We start from the raw sequence: 22,354 nt of genomic DNA, 5'->3' as shown, positions 1-22,354 counted from the left end.
CTCAGTACCCGACGCGACCGCTCCCGGGTTAACTTTAGCGGCTTCTATTTCCAGAAGAGATGTTTCGGAATTTATAAATTAATCTGTTGGAAAACTGGGAATTGATCTCGTTCTTGATTTATAGTCACTCATCTTAGCACCCACACCACACACACACAATTCTGTACGTATCCTCGAAAACAATGGCATCACTTGTTGTGTCTGAATAGTCAAGAACATAAGTTGAGCTAAGCCCGTATTAAGGCTGAAGAAGCGATGTGGACTTCTCGAAAACTCGCTTGGGTCAGCTGTCAAAAAATATTTGATTAAAGGTTGAACAACAGATGAACAATTCTGCCTGTTGTTGTATGTTTCGATGCTGGTAACACAGATGAATGATAGGGTAGTGGAGGTATTTTGGACCGGGCAGGTATTTTGGCCCACCTAGGGAGTTTTATGATATTTATCACATAATCTCTACTAAATTTGGTATTTTTTTTATTGGAACACGAAAAGTATTCAATTATGTGATGACCTTTATCTTGGATGTCAGTCAAATATGCTGTTCAGTATCAAAAATAGAGAAAATGTTTTCACTTCCAATGAAGCGCACGGAAAAGCACCAAAAACAAAGAAGGTGACAAATTTGTAGTCGGCTTCGAAGAGCTATAAAATTTTACAAATAAATATTTATTTCATGTGAATGTAGTAAGGGCCTTGTAAGAACTCAAAATAAACTGTTCTCAACCTCGGTGGAGCGATAATATTTATTAAAATGGTGGTTTGAGGTATGGCCAAAATATGTTCAACGTAATCAGATGTGGACATATTTTGGACCACCTGTCAGATCCATCTCTCCAGTTCCTTCTGAAGGGAGAAAATATTCATGCCAATGTAATGTACTCTGAAAACACATAAATAGAATAAGTTGGGACCTCCCGTGATCTGGGTTGTTATACGTTTATTTTACAACGAGATTGTTGTGGGTTCGATTTGTTCTAACAACTTTTCGCCAAGTTAAAAAATTCGATTAGATTTGTGTCCTAACAACTTGTCGACAAGTAGAAATTTTCAGGTGTTCAGTCATCCAGTTTAGAAAAGTTGTCCTTCTCGGCAATCAGGTGATGACTAAGACAATGTGTTATCTAATGTATGTTTGACAATTCACGTATCATTCAAACTACTTTATTTTTGATGGCCTTTCCACTCATTACAATATGTGTGGAACGCCTTTATATTTAGCAAAATCACTAGACTTCCACACTTCCCATTAAGCGTTACGTAATTTATGCATGGTGACTGACGTCATGCAATACATAGTTAATAAATACACGTTTTGCGTAACATTTTTTTTTATGAAACATCATACTACAATGCGTAAAAACTGGCAATTGCAACAAAATTTCATCTTTTTTTTACCGTTACGTATTTTTTAAACGTTCCCTGCCTCAAAAATGAATAGAAAAGATGTAAACTTCACGTAATTTTAACTATTTTTAAATTTGTGCTGAGGTGGCTTTCATTTCATCAATCAATTGAAGTTTAATTTGGTGGGCCAAAATATGTGCACTTGGTGGTCCAAAATAGAAGCCCGAGATCCTTCAGGACTTTTGATATTTATTGTATTTACTACAACAATTTTGAATTCTGTTTGGCCTTTTTCGACAGAAAACATGTTGCTCTACGTAATGCCTACTGAAATTATCCATATTTTGAAGTGGGAACCTTCTTTTTTCGCTGAATTGTTCATCCACTTCCTAAAGGGGTCCAAAATACCTCCCTTACCCTAGTCTACTCAACTTGATATTCAGCCATCTATGCATTGCCGAATAAAGAGGTTGAACAAGCCATACTTCAGACCAATATTCAGCGGTCATTGTGTTCAGCCACTGGCACCATTAACCAGCCAATGATCAGCTAATACTCTCACTGTTCAGCATTTATTGTTACTTGGGTGTTCACTTAAAACAGTCCGCTCACAAAATATTTAAAAAATCAAAATTTTGAGATATTTTAAAATGTTCGGCTTAGGAATATCTTATTTTTTCGCAGATCAAATTTCAAGTTATTATTAATGCCCAGTCCAAACTTGAGATCAATCGGTGCACTAGAAGCGGAGACTCAAACCCACAAACTTGAGCATTTTGTATGAAAACCAGCCAATGCGCATTTTATTCTGTCCAGCACTGTAACTTCCTCAAGAAATAACATAATACACCAGAATTTCTTATAAGATTAGTTTAATTTCTAATGAACCATTAGATTAACCATCCGAAATTCTTACCATTCAATATGTCCTGATTGACATCCAAATTCCCTGTTAATTCCAGTTTTTTTTTTTATTTTTCAGGTAAAAAACACCTTGCATAACAAAAGTGTTCAATAATCACTTGTTGTTCCATCCTTAAATTCTTCAAAAACATATTACGGAATATGTAATAAGGCGAAAATTTGAATTTCCTCATTTTTTGGTATTTGATTTTCATCAACTCTAAGGAGTGTATCGTAAATTAGTTGAAAATGCTCACAAAAACCTTAACAATAATGTGTTTGAAACATAAATAATTTATATAAATTAATCCTAGAAGATGATGATTAACCTGGGCTTGTTAGGGGAATATCTGTAAATAAAAAGAAAATCGCGTTAAATACTGTTCCTTTGAATTCCACTAAGAATTTGCATCCTTTGACAGATACGTATTTCGACCTCAACTGTAAGGTCGTCTTCAGTGTCTTGTACTTGACTCGACGCAAAAATTTAAATTGCGAAAACTGTTGAAAAATATTTTATTGACGAGGTTTTTTCTACCATAGAACGGAATTTTATGACATTTGGCGGGGGAGCGGACCTGGTGTGATGGTTAGAACACTTGACTATCACGCCGAAGACCTGCGATCGAGTCCCACTCCCGACAAACTCGCAAAATGTGAGTTCTTCCTTCGGAAGGAAGTAAAGCGTAGGTCCCGAGAATTAAACTAGCCTAGGGCTAAAAATCTCGTTAATACAGATAAAAAAAAAGAAAAAAAAAATGACATTTGAAGTTATTTAGATCGGAGCGTCAAAGTTCGATGGAAAAGTAGTGTTTTTTAGTATAGACCATTTTCTAATTTTGAGAATTTTGCTATCGAAAACAGAGATTTTATAAAATTGTTGTTGCTGACATGCTATCTGTACAGAACTATTGACAATAATTCATGTTTTGCACATTTTTCAACGTACAAATTTCATTAGCTACAGGTATTGAAGCCAAAAATAATCTGAAAGAAAAAGTTTTTTGTACAGATTCCTTTTTTGTGTCATTCAACCTTTTTTTTTTATTAAAATTTCCTTTTTTTCAGGCTGTTCTAAACTTGACTATATTTGGAGATTTGATAGAAGAATCAAAATGAAAAGCCTTACAATGCTTGGAGATAGAGCATGCTGTACATTTTTAACTAATATCCAGTACACTCGTAAGTACAGATTTTTCTGTATTATACAGATTATTGACCTTCTATACAGGCAAGATACAGAATACAGAAAAATACAGATTTTAAAAATGTGATACAGATTTCACATCACAAAATGTGATACAGAGTACAAAATTTGAAATTATTTTCAATAAATTTGATGAAAACTTCATGAATAACTGCTTAAACTTTAAAGAGTTTATGAAAATTTGAACATTTTCAAACATGTTTTAGAAAAATAAATACCAGTAAAAAAAGTCTATATAAAAGTACAATTTCTATTGAAATCTAAGTCCCTCGGTGTTTGCTATACCGTCAAATACGACGATACCGAAAAATCTGTATTGATACAGATTTTTGATAAAATAATCTGGCATCACTGATTATGACCCAGACAGTCACGGGGTGGGCTGGGCTGCAGCTAATGCACAATACATATTTTCAAAATTGGTTCCCATACACATTTGAAGCAAGGATCAAGGTATCTCCTGATTTTTTTTCCTGGTGGAGTGTTTACCAGCTTGATCCTACCTCTAAGTGTACATGGATTTTTTTTTTCAATGTTGCTCGATCATTAAAAAAACTAAATGAATAAAAGAAAAAAAAAAACGTTTTGCCTTTAAGCCCACGCATGATTTTTTTTTGTAAAGTTTGAGGAATTTCTCCAGAAGTTTCTTGCTGTATTTCACTATTTTTTCTCTGGAAATTGTTCTAAAGTTTATTTCAAAAGTCATTCGAGTGTGGATTAAAACCTGACACAAGTTTTTAAGAGGAATTTCCACTACAGATTTTGATCCCACTGAAAAATCACACACAGATCTTGAATACAATGCCATTAGATTTGTTTTTTTTTAATATAACTTATTCATTCAGTAGTTTCTACAAACATTCCCTCTACAAACGTTCTAGGTTTAATGATCAAAAATCCAAAATCTATGTTCCATGTTCAAAAAGGATTTTGGGAATTGGGATTTCCTCAGTAGTTTGCGTATCAATTTCAGTAGTTCTCGTGATGAAAAAAAATCTAGATGCTTCATCTTTTTCAAAAAAAAAAAAAAAACGAAGGCAAACAAGTTGGATTACAACATATATTTATTATGAAAAAAGATCATATGAAGAAGAAAGCGGAAGTATGATGGGCAATCTGAATGGACTGGTTCGAAATAAATACTCTTAAACGTAAACGTAAAACACTTTTAAACGAAACATTGAACAAAAACGAAAAATAAATTAACCCTGAAGAACACACACACCCCGTGTAGAAACGTCTAACGAATAACGTAACTAGTTTTTCCACATCTAAGACTGCGTAACCATTTTAATGTTTGTTTACTAATGCTGACAAAAGAACTGAAGCGATTTTAAAATGGCCGACAATTCTGTTGGAATACTATGAGTCAAAAATGTTTAAACCTTTTTCAATCAACTTTTTCAAAATATGTCGAACGGCGTGCCATTTTCTATATTTGCAAAAAGTAGGGTAATACAAAAATCCGAGAAACATTGAAGAAAATCTATTCATAGTAGGTTTCTGAGCAGTGCTGAAAAATGTCACGAATTTCTGCTGACTCAGACAAATGAATTTGGCCCAATGTAACACTTCCCTGCAATATGCACTTTTAAGTAAAACTTGGTATTTTTCGGCTTTTGGTTGTTTTAGATCATTGCCAACGTTTCGATCCTGTGGTTCGGATCTTCATCAGGGCTCGATGTGAATTAACTTGTTTTAGGTTCGTGTTTATCACAAAATCTAAAACAATTTATTATTATTATTGGCTCTTTATTATGGGGATTTTCAGCCCGAGGCTGGTTCATCCCCGACCAATTCTAAAACAAGTTGATTCACATCGAGCCCTGATGAAGATCCCAACTACAGGATCGAAACGTTGGCAATGATCTAAAACAATTAACGCTTTTTTGTGACTGAAAGCCGAAAAATACCAAGTTTTGCGCAAACCCAATCATACCCCGCAGAGGCTGGTGAAACGGAATTAATACCTAATTTAAAAGGTATAAAAAAATATCAATTTTAAATAGAAGTGTACATTCTTAAAAGAAGGAATAGGCGAAACTATGTCTTGGCCAAAGCGAGAATCGAACCTTCACTCGGTGGAACAAACAATTCGCCTTAACAGCGTACACCGATAGCCATACCTCGCACGAATCCCACATTAAGGATCATTCAGGCAACTCTACGCGAAAGGCTGAACGATTCTATCTAAGTGCGCGGTCTGACTTTCCAAACACAATACATTTGTCTAGCTTCCGTGTACACTATTTACACCCTGAAATGAAAATCAGTTTGGTGTTTGAATATCGTAAAATAATGCACCATGCGTTTTTAGTATCTTTAGAAATCTTGGAGCACCTTTAAACAAAATTAACCATGTAAAGATTTTTTTCTGTTTATCTTATTAGTTTACATCTGTACCTCTGATTTAACGACAAGAAAAATGTATCTTTCCCCTGAAGAAGACATCACCCAAAATGTCGAAACGTCGTCGGGTTAGATAACAACACGTTTTGGTTTGTCAAGACTGCGTAACCATTGCACAAAACACAGCCGACTTCCCCAGGCAAAGTTTATTTTTTTATCAGTTGTCGAAGTTGACGAGTGACACAGTTGTTCGACTTGAAATATTTTCTGGTTCGGAATATTTCTGTAAGTTTTCGGGCAAGTAGAAGAAGGATCAAGGCAACTCCCGATTTTTTCCTGGTGGAAAACGTTTTATTCATTTTTTCACATTTTTAAATAAAATTTCTAAAAAAAATACTAAAAAATTCAAAAAAATTGGAAAAAAACGGAAAACTATTTCCACCAGAAAAAAAATCAGAAGATACCTTGGTCGTTCCTCATTCTAAAAAATAGGATTGTCTTTTCGAATCAATACATTTTTATCGCTTCCATAGTTTTAAATAAATTCAACTATTTTCAAGTTTCCTTTTCAGTTTACAGAGATCTTTTCGTTTTTTAGAGAATTCAAAATAAGGTTAAGGTGCCAGTGTTCAGTTTCAGTTTGTCTTTAGAGTTTGAGGTAATTTTGCAAGTTTACAATAACCAGTCTGGCCTCATGCAAAACTATAGAACGTCATATATTTAAGGTATTCAATCCCATATTTCAGAAATAAGGAAAACATAGAATTTATACAAAATCTTTAACGATAGAAAGGGTGATGGCATTGGAGATGATTTTCTTAATCTTCGAATCAAGAATAATTTTAATCTACATTTCTGACGTTGCATAAGGATTGCCCTTCAGGGTGGCTTTTCATTTATACGTGTTTTTTTTTTTTTAATTATAATATCTCACTGTGCACTGATAACAACTGTTTTGAAAGAATGGAGGGAAACTCCCATTTGAATTTATTTAATGTGAATCTCCCCCTCCCTCGAAAATTTTGATCAGATTGTAGCATTTTGAGGATGGATAAAAGCAAAATTTGAAAACTTTAGAAGAAAATCTAAATGGCCCAGGAAATTTCTCAACAAATTCGATTCAGTGCCCGTTAAACTGTGACAAAAGAAGACGATGAAATTGGTTCTCGCCTTATCGAAACTCAGTAGAAACCAAAGCTATTTTGTTTATCGAAATTTAGAAGTTATCGAAATTTAAACAGATAATTCAAAGGGGATATTACCAAGTGAAAATTTGGTAAATTTTAGCAGATTTTTGTTTTTTTTTTAGAAATTTTGTATACTGTCCTGTTTCCTTCAAAGAGCGAGTATCTCACAGGAAGCATTAAACGTGTTCTTGTTAAAAAAAAAACTGCAAGCTTAAATTTAAGTTCATTTTCCCTGAAGCATGGGTATAATTTTTGATCATTTCAGTAACAAATTTTGAAAACGACGTATAATCAATGGTGTAGCATTGATTATACGTCGTTTTTAAAATTTGTTACTGATTTTATTTATTTTTTATTTTTTTATTAGTTCCCAAGTATGAAGCATAATGAACTGCCTGATTTCAGGTTGTAGTTGTTAATTACGGTTGAAGACGGCGAAGTGTCTTTTTAAAATGACAAATTTTCAAATTTTTAATAAAAGTATCGCTAGGGAACAAAGAACGTCATTGAGTTCATTTTTTTTCAATAAAAATACACCACACGAAACTTTTGACGTCGCGTATTTTTTTGTTTTTTTTTTTTTTTATTTTAATCTTCCAATAACACTGCAGTACACTAAAACTACTTTAAGAATAAATTTTAAATTTATATAGGAGCGATTTATGAAATCACCGGAGGATGAGCGAGTTGTCAAAGCGTAGGATCCGAAAATTTCTTAAATCGTATCCAAATACAGTAGACGTTCGATAACTGCAACATGTTTACGTTTCATTTAGCGAATGAAATTCGATAACTGCAGGACATGACAGACGTCAAAGAACTGTCAGTTGCTGCAGAATGCAGCCAATGTGCGCATAAGGAAAACATCGCACAGCAATAAAAGTGCATGCGAAAAAACATCGCATCGCTGTTGACATATCGTTTTGATGAATAGCGGTGCGATAACTGCAAAATTGTTGCACTAAGCGGACTTGCAGATAAAAAGCATTGCAGTTAAAGCGTTTGCACCGAGCAAACGTCTACTGTAAGGGTAAAACATTGAAAATCTGAAAAATTATAAACTACATCGCTGGAAACCAGAAAAATTTGGCTGGGTTTGACCATGATGTAAATACAGCAATCCATCTAGTAGAATATGATTGCTGGATTTGCAGCTATGCGTATTGACGGCTCATTTTGCTGGTTGATCAGCAATTGTGTCCGCGTCCAATTGCTGTTTTTTTTAATTACTTTTGGAAAGCTGTAAGCGCCTCACATACGATATTATATTTATTTAGCAATTGTAATGATTGCTAACGTATCAGTCGAAAAAAAATCTGGTTTTGTTACAGCAATTCATTTTACTGAATGAAAAATTCAAAATTTGATATGTAGAGGTGCTTTTTTGAACAAAATTTGAAAAACAACACAATTAAAAAAAAAAAATCAAAATACAAAATTTTTAGTGAACACGATTGAATCCTGAAATATGTGACTGTAATCAAAACAGTTTTGCGTCTTACTCGATAAGGCACTTGGTACAGAAGAATGACTGTCGAACCAACAATATCAGACCCTTTGACAATTGTCAAAAGCTAAAACTATTGCAAAGACTGAGTAGAACTCAATACTAATTAAGTTTTTTTTTTTGTAGTTCGTAATCCAAAATGGGTTACTCAGAACTTTTGAAGTTTGTGTTTTCACACCAAATTCAGAAAGAATAATTCTGTGTGAAGAATTAGCATAAGTGAAAATTCACGAATATAAAGAAACTAAAAAAAAGAAAGAATAATTGAACGTTCCTCTGACAATTAATTTCATATTTTTTTTATGAAATTCAAAAACAATGTCAATTTTACACAACTGCTCTCAAACTCATGCAGTGTTGCCGGCTTTGATTGCAAGGTATTGTTATGAGAAATACCTGAAGGAGTACTAGGTTATGACGTTGAAACATAAAACTGCTCCACAAACCGTTACTAAAAATTAAAAAAAAAGGAAAAACAACTAAAAAAATAAAACAATATATATATTTTGCCGAAGCTTAATTATTTTGACGAGAATTTACCCTCGTGTATTGTGTGTTTTGAAAAATTAGATAACAGTATGAGTATACGGTAATCACATTGAAACGTTAACAAGTTCTAAATAACGTTAGCATCATAAAAAAAAAGAAAAAAAAATACCAAATTTGAAGATTGATCATTTTGAAGAGATCATTCTAAGAATTGTATGTTGAATATTCATATAACAGCACTGAACATAATGTTATTACATAAAAACGAAAAAAAAACGAGGTTTTCATAATATTTTGAAAAGGGAAAATAAGTAAAAAAATAGCAGATTTATTAACAAACATTCTTCCGAAGAATGGATTATTGTTATGAGTTTATTATAAATTTTATGTTTTAAAAATTCTTAATTAAGTACTGAATATTTGTTTCTAAAATAAATCCTCAAATGGCACAAATTGGGATTCGTTCAAAAATATTTTGAAACTTTGACAACTCATAAATATTGAACCACAACTCACACAATACAAAACTGGACAATATAAGAAATAAAAATAAAACGAAATGTGATATGAAATGAAAAACACAAAGACAGAAACAAAACTCAAGATAAGGATAAATTTATTTACAAAACAATACAAGAAACAAACAGGAAACAGGATAGCCGCACCTCAGACATGTATGCACCCAGATAAATTGGACCCTAGCCTCATCCCTTTTCAAACACAACCAAAAACCTAGACAACTAAAAAAAAATCCCTAAGCATTTCCGACAGAAAATTGAGTAAATTTTTGAAACATTAGAAAAATTTCATATTTTTTTGTTTTTTTTTTGTTTTCTTTGAATGATACATCACCATATGTGAACCGTCCACACACTCACTGTCCTCTTTCTTTGTTTTCTTCTTCCTTTCTTACGCGACGACTTTTGTCGTCACCGTTTCGTTTTCTTCTTCTTCTTTTTCTTGGTTTGGTGAGTCGTTTCCGGCTTGTTTTATCACAGTTCACACCGTAGATTCGCCACCGCGCGCGCTATGCACCCGTCCTTCTTTGCAGCTTTTCTACTAATCCTTCCGGGTTTTTTTGGGAGAGTCCACGCGATGAATGCGACGAAGATAGACGACGAAGAGGACGACGAAAATGATCGGATGATGATGCCAGCCTTGCTGCTGGCAGCCACCTTCTCTTTTCTCTTTCGACGACTGCGACGACGACGACCTAGCGGACTTGTTCTAACTCGACGAGCACGACGATGACGACGACGTTTTATTATGTTATAATTTTGTTGTTAGAGAAAAACTGGTTGGGAATTGTTGGGAGGTTTGAGGTTATGGTTTCGTGGGGGTGAGGATCAACTGTGAGGGAGGAGGTTGTTTGTACTCTGTTTAGATATCACGTTCTGTTACGGGGGGTTTGATGGGGGGATGCTGGAGTGGATGAAAACTGAAAACTGTGAGGGAATACGTGGACAACTAGAGGATTTGACGGGAAGCTGGATCGGAGGTTGGTTTTGGTTGTTGCTATTCCACACATGTGATACACGTACCGGGGGGTTTGGTTTGAATAAAAATGAATATTTGTTCGTTTGTTTTGGCTCTGCACTTGCAGTCTCTCTTCCTATGTATTCACTTTCACTTTTTTTCCCTTCGTGTTTTTCTTTTGTTTTGTTCTCACTTTGTATGTTTTGCGGGGACGAGTATTCCTTAGTTTTCTTCTCTTCTTTTTAACACACACACTATCACTACTGTCTTCACTTTTTTTTTGTTTTTGTTTTCGTCTTTTTTTTTTCAGTGTTTGGGGGCTGTTGTCAAATCCGGGGGTTTTCTTCTTCTGCGTCTCTTCGTTCAATACTCGCTGGTGATGGCGAATTCCTCGTTTCCACGAGGGTACTTTCCTTAGTTTTAGCGTTCGTGTGGCTTCTTAGAACACTATTTTCGCACTCCTTCGGCACATGTCACCGTCATGCTTTTTCTTCTTCACTAGATAAGGTTCTTTACCAGTTTTTGTCTTCGTTCAGTTTAGTTTATCCGTGTGTACAGTTTCTTCTTCTTCGCTCGATTTCGCACTGTATTCGTGTTTGTTGATTGGTTTTTTGTTTATTTTTTTTATCTTAGCTCAAACTTAAAGATACTCTTTACACTCAGACTTCAGATTCTTCTTCTTCTTCTGGTCGATCTTCTTTGGTCAGAAAATTTTCACTCTCACTGGTCTTCTCCGATGATTCCGAAGTTCTTGTTTCCGGTGGTCGTCGTGGGGATTTTTTGCAGTAGTAAAAAATTGCGACAAACTAAATTCAGGGGTTTGGGTTACTGCTGCTGCTTCTTTTTTTTTTTCTTCTACCTGCTACCACGCAACATTTTTTTGAGGTGGCGTTGCCGGTGGTGAGCGCATTCCATGTTTACTTTAATTCGGGGGAGAAAAAACTTCAGTGTTTTTAGCTATTATTTGCGTTTTAGTGTTTAGTTTATTTAACTAGACGTGTTATCATACTTTTTTTTATTCTAGCTTCGGTACGATGATCGATCGGATCGGTTTGGCCTATGGCAGTACGGGAGCCAACCGCATCAATCGTCATTGTAGTTGTCTGACCATTTTGCAGTTTCACATAATTTTTCACTCATTTCTTTCGGATGACATTTTGCAACAGTTTGACCAGTTTTCGTGATTTTTTCATTTTGTCTGGTTCTGGTCTTCAGCATCATACAGAAGTCTTTTGTTTTATGTATTTTATATCACTATTAATGAAACAAGATGATTCTTGCCGTTTTGATGTATTTATATGCCATTTTTGAGAACATGTTTATTGAGTCACACACAGTAGATATAGTCGTTTATTTGGTTCTTGTATAACTTAAAATCCAACTGAAGAACTTGTTCAAAGCAAGATTGGCACCGCTGAGGGTGGGAACACTGATCGGCGGCGAGGACTTCCGGCCACGGCCCCGAGGATGGTCGCGGTAGGCAGTGAACCGGAACCGGTGGCACCAACAACAATATCCTTGGAGTTCAGCAGACTTGAGGCCAACGTGAGCTGGTGATTGAAGGCCATCATTTTTGTTTTTGCGCGCAACACTTTTTAAACTTCTTCCTAAGGATACCGCCGAATAGCACACACTTTACCGGAGATGTTTGTAGTAATCCTCGCACGTAACGAATCTGCGTCAGCGATCATTCATTCACGGTTTTGCTGGTGATCCATCTCGTGATTTTTTTTTTTTTTTTTTTTTTCTGAGTGCAGATTGAGCTGTTTAGAGATGTTTAAGAGCCGTTGTAGAGCTGTTCAACACGGTTTTTGTTGTTTTGTTTAACTTCGCGAAACTGATTGAATTGATTTCACAAACTCGAATCCCGGGATATTTTTTTGCTGATGTTGGATTTTGTTTGAATTTGTTTTTTTTATATTTTTTTTTACTTTTTGCGTTCCGACAACGAATCTAAGAAATTGTACGCCGCGTGTACGTTTTAGGTCCGAACCGTAAGAGAGTCGAGATAGATGTGGTGCACGACTTTCTCCGTAGCGACGATAATATGTAAGAAGACGTCGGCCTGCCGGACGACGAGGATGATGGCAGCTCCTTACGGCGTGGCGAGTCTATCTTCTCTTCGAACTCCGACCCACAACGAGAGGCAAAGGATTGAAGCCAAAGGCGCCTCCACGGAACGCACGACGGAAACGAGGCGCCCCGGTGGTGTGTGGGTAAATATTTATTAAGAGAAGAAAATTACACTAAATTTTATATAGAGAAAATTTCTCGAAGGGGTGGTTTTTGCCGACGATGATGATTTTGCCAAGTTAAAGAATATATAATAATATATAAGAGGGGGGTTATAACTTGAGACGATAGTCCGGCTTTGCTCTTGCTCCTTTCGGTCACTTTGTATCTAACTATAAGCTATGCACACTAAAATATATACACATCTGTGTAAAAGTCTCTAAAGTCGGAAGTATTTTTGTTATTATTCTTTCTTCTTTTTGCTTTGCTTGCTTTTTTTGCTCCTGTGTGTATGCAATATATGCGCGCGTGTGACCGAAGATGTTTTTAATTTTGCAGCAATCTCGTCCGACTTTTGGCTAACGACTGACGACGACTTGAGAATACGGGGAGCGTCGACTTTCCGTTATTCCTTACACGGGAAGCAGCCAAACCAAAAGCCGACCCGAGAGCTCCTCGCACAGAGACACAGAGATGCTCAATCGCTCTCCCTAACTGAACACACACGCTCTCATCGTGTGCGCTGCGATCCCAACAACCACCAGACTCATCGTCCGAAGATTCTCTCTCTTCAGACGAGACACCAACAGCAGCAGCGGTGACGACGATGACGACGACGGCCACGACGCCGGGGAAAATGCTCACCCCCTAACCCACCACCACCCACTCCAACACACATACACGCACACAACCAACCACCCGCTTCCGCACACACACGCACTTGGGGCTAGAAAATTTAGGGGCGCACATGCGCCCTAGCACAACTCGCACTCGCGCGCTCTCTCTCACCTCCCTCTCCACTCGAATCCTCCTTCATCCCTAACTACCGTCGTTCCGTATGTGCCCGAAACTATCCCTAAACTAACACAAACACCCATCGCGCGCCCATTTACTTGTACCCCATCCGAAGCAGTTTTCCTTCGGAAAACCGAAGTCTGCCGGCCACAGCAGCAGTTTTCTTAATCTTGCCTCCCTCTCGTTCGACGTCCGATGTCCTAGGCTGCTGCTGCTGATGCTGCCTATGTATTGCATCCCTCTCAACCTCCCTCGCTCGCTTAGGTTAGATCCTATGTACATAACATTAACTTTCAATTCCACCACCACCCTCCACCCGGTCACTTCGGGTGACCGGTTCTCTCGGACACACTCGACTCGGGGAATATATTTTAAACCCCTGCCCTGCCGGTTCTATATCATTATAATAATAATCTCCGAGCCGGAGTCGTTGGCGACTTCGTCGCCGACCGAACCCACACGCACCGAAAAGGAAAGCTTCTTCTTAGGGAAGAATTTGGCGCGGCGCAGGTCCACACCGGCACAACGACGGACTTTTCCTCGATTAGGACAACGAAGCGAGAAGCTTTTCCTTTCGTTCGGTTTTCCCATCATCCACCAGTTCGAGCGGGGATGCTGGACGCTGACGCTGACTAGGGGATGCCTTCTTGTATCGTCCGAAGTCATCGGAGGAAAAGGAATTGAACAGCCACGACGGCGATGGATGGATGGACGGACTGACGGACGAACGGATAAGGACAGGTAGGATGCGATTGATAGGCATACACAACACATGGAATAACGATACCATTCCCCAACCCTCGCGAGAAACGGGAAGTGAAAGTGATTTGCGAAGCCGAAGAGGCGATTGATTAATCGGGAGACGGCGGTGGGTTGCAGGCAGGGTCAACGGGGTGTTGTATTGATCTTGGCGCGGTATGGCACGGTCAAGTCGCCATGATGTTGGTAATTGGGAAATTTGGGTCGATGATACTGATGCCACAACCCAACAAACATTATTGCTGTACAATGGATGAATAAACCGCTCTTAAGCTTGATTTCAAAATTTTTAGCTGAATAACAGCTTATTGTTACCATGGTTACATAGAAATGAAGTAACAATGAATGCTGAACAGTGAGAGCATTAACTGAACAATAGCTGGTTAATGGTGTCATTGGCTGAACACAATGACAGCTGAATATTGGTCCGAAGCATGGCTTGTTCAACCTCTTTAATCAGCAATACATAGATGGCTGAATATCAAGTTGAATAGAATATTATTCATCTGGGTAACCAGCTTAAAAACATACACCAACATGCAGAACTAATCATCTGTTGTTCAACCTTTAATCAAATATTTTTTGACAGCTGATCCAAGCATGTTTTCGTAAAGTTCACATCGCTTCTTCAGCCTTAATACAGACTTAGTTCAACTTATGTTCTTGACTATTCAGACATAACAAGTAATACTCTTGTTTTCGAGGATATGTATACAAGTGTGTGTGGTGTAGGTGCTAAGGAGAGTGACTATAAATCAGGAGGTCCGAGTTCAATTCCAAGTATACCCACAGATTAATTTATACATTCCTAAACATCTCTCTGGAAATAGACGCAGCTAATGGTAAAAATAGGCTCACGAATGTGTTTTTATTTTATTTTTACACAATTGATAAATTCAATTGATTACTGATTAAGCGCTTATTAAGCCTTATATCAGCCTTCTAATGAACCTCAAATCAGCTAAAGATTGAAGGAAATCACCAAAATTAGATGTTTAGGAGCTAAATAAACAATTGTACCTCTTGTGCTCAGCTTTTGTTCAAATGAAGGCTGATTTAAAATAGTTGGAGAAACGTTTGTACAGCATCCAATTGTTACCTGGGAATGCATCAAAATATTAAAATTTGTTCAGCTTACATTATATCCATATATTTGGAGGCAACTATCGACTTAGTTATCTGAACAATTGGGATGATTATAGGCGTGGCAGTCGCGATTGCAATCAAACGACCACGTATTCTGCTTTATCCGACGTTTCGATGGGTAATTACATCTTCCTCAGGGAATCAGCAGTATTTATCGCTTTAATTTAGAAAAGTTTTGTGGAACCATACTCCGTCCGAAAAAAATGTTAAAAAACGCTGGAATCGACTTCTTGAACACTAGTTATGTTTTTTACGAATTCGGTTCGCTTTTCTAGCTACACTGCAGGATTCTCTGGTGGTTCAAGAATCTCTCTTGGAGAAACCGCTGCAGAAGCTTTCCCCAGAATCAACCAAGGAAATCCTCGATTTTTATTTTAGAGTTTCGAGAAAGAATCCCAAAATATGTTTAGGAGGAATCTTCGAAAGAATTGCAAGAGGAATAGCTGAAGGAATTCCAGCAGGACTCCCCGAAGGAAGTCTAGGAGGATACCCCGTAGAAACACCAGGAAGAATCCCCGAAAAAAGTCCAGGAAGAATTCCAAAAGGAAGTCCATAAATCCCACAATAAGTTCTCGAAGGAATTCCAGGAGGAATTCCCAAAGGAATTCCAGGAGCAATTTCCGAAGGATTTTCATGCGGAATCTCCGAAAGATTTTCAAAAGGAATTTCCACGAAAGAATTTCTAGAGGAAATCCAGCATGACTCTCTGAATCCTGGAGGAATTGTTGCAGGAACTCCGTGAGAGATTCTCCAAGCAAATCCTGGAGATATGCCTAGGCATAGACCTAAGGAAATTCTTGAAGAAACTCCTTGTAGAATCCCTGATGGAACTCCTGTTGGAATTCCTGAAGTAGCTTCTGAACTTCTGGAAAAATCTCCGAAAGTACTCCAGGAACGATCTCTGGAAGAATCCCTAAAGGAACTTCTCGAGAAAATCCCCTTAGGAACTCCTGAAGGAATCTTAAAAGGAACTCCTGGACTAATCCCTGGATGAACTTCTGTAGGAATCCCTGAGGGGACTTCTAGGGGAATCCCTGAATTTCCTGGAGATATCCTTGGATCTTCCTGTAAGAATCTCTGAAGCAATTCCTGGAAGGATATCTGAATAAACTGCCAGAGGAGTCCTTGAAGGAATTCAGAAGGAATCTTTGCAAAAACATCTGCACAAATCCCTGAAAATCCAGGGAGGAATTTCTGAAGGAACTCCTGGACCAATCCCTGTAGGAACTCTTGTAGAAATTCCTTAATGAACTTCAGAAGGAATCCCACCTAGACTAACTTCTAAAGGATCTCATGTAGAAATTCCTGAGAGAACTTCAGAAGGAATTCCTAATGGATCTACAGGATATTGTGGAGATTCTCCAAGAGGCATCCCTGAATCTTCCTGAAAAAATCTCCAAACGAACTTCTGAAAAAATACCTAAGGAAACTCATCAAGGCCTGATAAGCCGAATTCCCCAACCTAGAATAGAGATCCAACAGTTAAACTCTCACGCATCCCAAATCTACTATACTGCAGGAATTCTCGAAGGAACTCCTGGAATACTCCCTGGAGGAGCTTCGATTGGAAAACCTGAAGGAACTCGTAGAGAAACCCCGAAGGAATCCCAAAATCCCTGAAGGAGTTTCAGGAGGAATCCATGAAGAAATTTCAGGAGAGATACCCAAGAAGGAACTCCAGGATAAATTACTGAAAGAATTCCTGGAAGAAATCCTTGAAAGAATTCCTCCAGATACTACTGACGGAATTCCTGAAGCTTTTCCAGGAGGGACACATTAAGAAATTCCTGGAGTGATCCCTGAAGGAACTGCTAGAGAGATCCCTAAAGGAACGCCAGGAGAAATCTCTGATTAAAATTCGAGAGAAACTCCTGAAGGAACTTCTAGACTAATCTCTGAAAGACTACCTATGGGAATCCCTAAAGGATGTTCTGGATGAATCACTGGCGGATCTACAGAAGACAGAGCAGAATTTTCATGCACTCAGTGCGGACAAGCCTGGAAGGCATCCATGAATCTGAAAAATCTGTGGATCAACTCCTGGAGTAATCCCTGAAGGAATTTCTGTCTAAATTCCTGCGATATCTTCTGGAAAATAATCCATTATGAAACTCCTAGAGGCATCTCTGAATATTCCTGGATGAATCTCTAAAGGAACTGAACTACTGGAGACATCTCTAAAGGAGTTCCTGGAGCAATCATTGAAGGAACTTCTAGAGAAATCATTGATTGGTATTTTAAGTGAATCTTTGAGGGAGTTTCAGGAGCAATCTTCGAAGGAATCCTGTAGGAATCTCTGAAGAAACACCTCCCCTGGAAGAAGGATCTCCTGGAGGCGTCACTGAGTCCTTCTGAAAGAATGTCTGAAGAGATGTCAATGATAAATGATGAATAACATCTAATAAAAAAAAAAAAAACAAAACTAGTTCCAGGAGAGGTCCCAGAAGGAACTCCAGGATAAATTTTTGACAGAATTCCTAGAAGGAAAATCTGTGATAATCCCCTGAAAGATTTCCAAAAGGGATCGCAGAAGGAACTCCTGTAGTGGCCCTTGATGGGATGGAACTCCTGGAATGATCCCTAAAAGAACACCAGGTGCAATTTCTGATTGAAATTCGAGAGACCTCCTCGACTAATCTTTGAAGGAATCCCTAAAGGATCTTCTGGATGAATCACTGGCAGATCTCCAGAAGGCATCCCTAAATCCTCCTTGGAAGGATCTCTGAAGGAACTCCTAGACTAATCCCTGAAGGAGATCCAGTTGGAATTCCTGAGAGATCTTCTGGAAAAAGTAATCCATGATGAAACTCCTAGAGGCATCCCTGAATGCTCCTGGATGAATCTTTGAAGAACCTGCTGGGAACATCTCTGAAGGAACTCCTGAAGCGATCGCTAAAGCAACTTCTGGAGAAATCCTTGATTGAAATTTCAGAGGAATCTTTGAAGGAATCCTGGATTTCCCGGAGGTATCCAGAGGAATTCCTGAAGGAACTCCTAGACTAATCTTTGAAGGACCTCCTATGAGAATGCCTAAAGGATCTTCTGGAATTACTAATGAATCTCCAGAAGTCATCCCTGAATTCTACTCAGAGAATATCTGAAGGAACTGCTGTCTAAATTAGTGAGAGATCCCATGAAAAAAAACCAAGATGAAACTCCTAGAGCCATCACTGAATGCTCCGCTCCTGTATGATTCCCTGAGGGAAATACTGGAGACATCTGAAAGAACTACTGAAACGATCGCTAAATGAACTTCTGGAGAAATACTTGATTGGAATTGAAGATAAAACTTTGAAGGAGTTTCAGGAGGAATCTTTGAAGAATACTGTAGAAATCTCCAAAGAAACTCTTCCCCCGAAACAAGGATCTCCTGGAGGCATCACTGAATTCTTTTGGAAGAATGTCTAAAGAAGTTTCTGGAGAGATGTGAATGATGACTTACATCTAATGAAAAAAAGAAAATCAAAATTAGTTCCAGGAGGGATCCTAGAAGGAACTCCTCCTGGAAGGAATTTATGTGATTATCTCCTGAAAGATTTCCAGGAGAAATCGCGGAAAGAACTCCCGTAGGAACACGTTATCGAAATAGTGGAAGGATTCGTGAAGGAACGCCATGAGAAATCCCTGATTGAAATTCCAAAGGCATTCCTGGAGGAATTCCTAGACTCATCTCTAACCTCCTATGGAAATGCCTGAAGGATGTTCTGGATGAACCACTGATGAATCTCCAGAAGGCACTCATGAATCTTCCTGAAAGAATCTCTGAAGCAATTCCTGGAGTAACCCCTGAACGAGCTCCTGTCGGAACTCCTAGAGGCAGCTCTGAATGTTCCTGGATGAATCCCTGAAGGAACTGCTGAAGACATTTCTGAAGGAACTGCTGAAGCGATCGTTAAAATAAGCTTCTGGAGAAATCTGTGGTTAGAATTCTAGAGAAATCTTTGAAGGAGTTTTAGGAGAATTCTAAGGAATTCTGTAGGAATCTCCAAAGAAACTCTTTCCCTGGAAGAAAGATTTTCTGAACGTATCACTGAATTCTTCTGAAAGAATCTCTGAAAAAACTTCTGGAGAGATGGATGATGAATGAAATCTGGTGAAAAATTAAAAAATAAAAACTAACTCCACTCCTCTTCTTCTTGGCGTAACGTCCTCCTGGGACAAAGCCTGCTTCTCATGTTCTATGAGCACTTCCACAGTTATTAACTGAGAGCTTCCTCTGCCAATGACCATTTTGCATGTGTATATCGTGTGGCAGGCACGAAGATACTCTATGCCCAAGGAAGTCAAGGAAATTTCCTTTACGAAAAGATCCTGGACCGACCGGAAATCGAACCCGTCACCCTCAGCATGGTCATGCTGAATACCCGTGCGTTTACCGCCTCGGCTATATGGGCCCTAACTAACTCCAACGGTTTTCGAATAGTTTTCCTAAACAATAGAAAGAAAGAAAAAAATAGAAATGATTTTCATTTTCCAAAAACCTTTTTTATTACAAAATTTTGATCCAAACGGATTTTGTGAAAACTAAAAACATTTTCCACTGGGAAACCTACTATTCCTACTGGCGTTTTCAAGAGCACTCATTTTGAAAGTTCGTAAACAAAGTTCAGATTTTAAGAACTGCAGCCGTTACAGTAGCTGTATGTACTATGAATATTTATGAAACGCTCTTCTATTTATGTTGACGACCTTTCTGTAGTATTATTATGCATATAGCTTTTAAAAGGATCTACTACTAACGGAAATAGTCGCCATTGCTACTTTAGGGCTATCAATTAATAACTTTGAATAAGTCAATTTGTCTCGTGATCAATTTTGTCGTTATAATCTCCCAACAAACATTTTTTTTGCACAAGAGTGGAACAAACCACTCTTAAGCAAACTTTAGCTTAAGAAACTGTTATTCAGCTAGTTATGTTACTTGGGCTGTTATAAGTTGACAATTGTTCGATTGTTCAACATGTCCGATGTTCAGGTTTTTTTTTTTAATTAAATGCTTCCCATATTCAATATATTGACATATAAAGCTGTCCCACTAACTGTGAAGAGTGAGTGGTGAGCTGTGATTAGTGAGCATTTATCAGTGAAGAGTGAGAAATGGGTAATGAAGAGTGATCAGAGAGAAGTGAAGGGTCAGATGTGCGTACTAAGAAGTGTTTAGCAAAGAGTGAGAATTGAGAAGTGAGTAGAAAGAAGTGACGAATGTAGAGTGAGTAGTCAAAGAGCAGTAACAGTGGGAAGTGAAGAGTAAATAAGAAGTGTGCAGTGAAGTGTGCAGAGTGAGAAATGTGCAGAAAAGAGTAGAAAAGTAAGCAGTAATGAATGAAGGTCACCGCGCCCTTGGTAATCCGATGTTCCCAAATTAATCATATTCGAAAACATTGCAGTTATGGCATCTATTGGTTCAGTTATTTTTGGTAGCATTCATGATCACTTCCAACAAAAAGTACAAAAATTGGAAACAAAAAAAGCGCTTCAAATGGTTTAGTGAGGGGACGGATACTCTCTAGAGTAAAAACAAGGAATAATAAAGCAGAGAGAGAAGTGAGATTTGAGCAGAGAGCAGTGAGAATTGAGTAATGTATTGTGAGAATAAGAATGAGAAATGAGTAGTAAAACATAAGTAATGAAAATGCAGAGTTAGGATTGAGCAGTAAACATTAAATAGTGAGGAGCAGTGAGCAATGAGGAATGAGTAGTAAAGAATGTGGATCAGTGAAAAGTGAGAAGCAAGGGATGAGAAGAGAGAAGTGAGGATTGAGCAAAGAAGAGTCAGGGGTGAAGAATGAGGAGTGAGACTTGAGCAGTGAAGGAATCGTCAGAATATTAATTGATCAATAAGAAGTGAGAAAAAAAGGAATGATAAATGATAATCGAGTGTGAACTGCCCCCACTCGCATAACAGTCCCATCTTTGCTGGGTTTCCTATTCATATGGGACTGTTATGCGAGTGGCGGCAGTGAAGTATGGAGAAGTGACAAGTGAGCAGCCAGTAACTCATTCGGTGTTCGTGAGTTTCAACGTGTGAGTATTTGAGCGCACAAATAACTATGAAAGAGATCAAGGATTTTTTCACTCACCTGGCAATCGTTTGACTCATTGTAGTATAACTCAGTTCTTACTACAATGTGATGTTCGGCAAACTTGCAGGGTGATGTTTTTCCTACAATTTTCACCAAGGACGCCATATTTTAACTCTCATATTTTCGGGGAGAGATCTCTAGTATTACCTATTCATACCAAACGATCGAAAACTTCAATCGTTTAGTATCAGTAGGTGGCACTTACACTTTTACGCCGTAAATATGAAAGTTAAAATATGGCGTAATAAGTAATAAGCTTCTGAACTGAGTTATAGTGAAACGAGTCAAACGATTGCCAGGTGAGTGAAAACATCCTTGATAGTCAGTTTTGTGCAATTAAACAAGATTTATTTGAAGAAACTATTTGCTTGAATTCCGGAGGGACTCCAAAGCTCTGTGTGATGAAGAGTCGACAAGTTCATGCTGAATATTCGGATTTATTTCTGCTGGAATATTGAAAGAGTTCACAAAATAATTTCAATCGGCATTTAGAAAGTAGGTACTTGGAATTCCAGAGTTTAATTTTTCCTAATAAATTGACGCCCTAGTAAAATCGAACACCATGCTATTGAACATTTTTAAGAGCAACTTGAACGAATTTTAAAATTACCTCCTCATCTCATTTGTGGAAGAAGGGAGAGTTCAAAAGGGGTTTCAGGAAGTTTAATTGGCGTTTCAGGGGTGTTTTTCAAGAAGTTTTGGGAGAGAGCATACCAGGGGTTTTTAAGGAGTTTCAGTGACGTTCCAGGGGGTTTTAAAAGGTTTCTAGTGCGTTTCAATAAGGGGGTGTTGGGGGTATTCCAGGAGGGTGGATTCAAGGACGTTCCAGCAGGCCCGTTCTGGAGGCTCTACCCCATTTGGCATTATGCCGTTT

The 22,354-nt window shown here is 37.9% G+C and overlaps 1 protein-coding gene across 9 annotated transcripts in view; it reads right to left on the bottom strand.

The window, feature by feature from the left end:
• The window catches only part of LOC109398973 (homeobox protein prospero), a 365,719-nt gene that overhangs the window by 265,347 nt on the left and 78,018 nt on the right, over positions 1-22,354 (bottom strand). For 5 of the 9 annotated variants that reach the window (XR_009996504.1, XM_029876689.2, XM_029876693.2 and 2 more), the window contains exon 1: positions 10,531-13,512. The exons of 3 other annotated variants lie outside the window; for them this stretch is intronic. The gene's annotated coding sequence lies outside the window, so the exon portion shown is untranslated. Of the gene's footprint in view, positions 1-9,841; positions 13,513-22,354 lie in introns of those variants that run through there. One more of the 9 variants, XM_029876690.2, reaches the window with a different exon arrangement.

The sequence above is a fragment of the Aedes albopictus genome, chromosome 1 (genome assembly GCF_035046485.1).
Source record: "Aedes albopictus strain Foshan chromosome 1, AalbF5, whole genome shotgun sequence".
Classification (NCBI taxonomy): Eukaryota; Metazoa; Arthropoda; class Insecta; order Diptera; family Culicidae; genus Aedes; species Aedes albopictus.
This window is presented reverse-complemented; position numbering and strand designations above follow the sequence as displayed.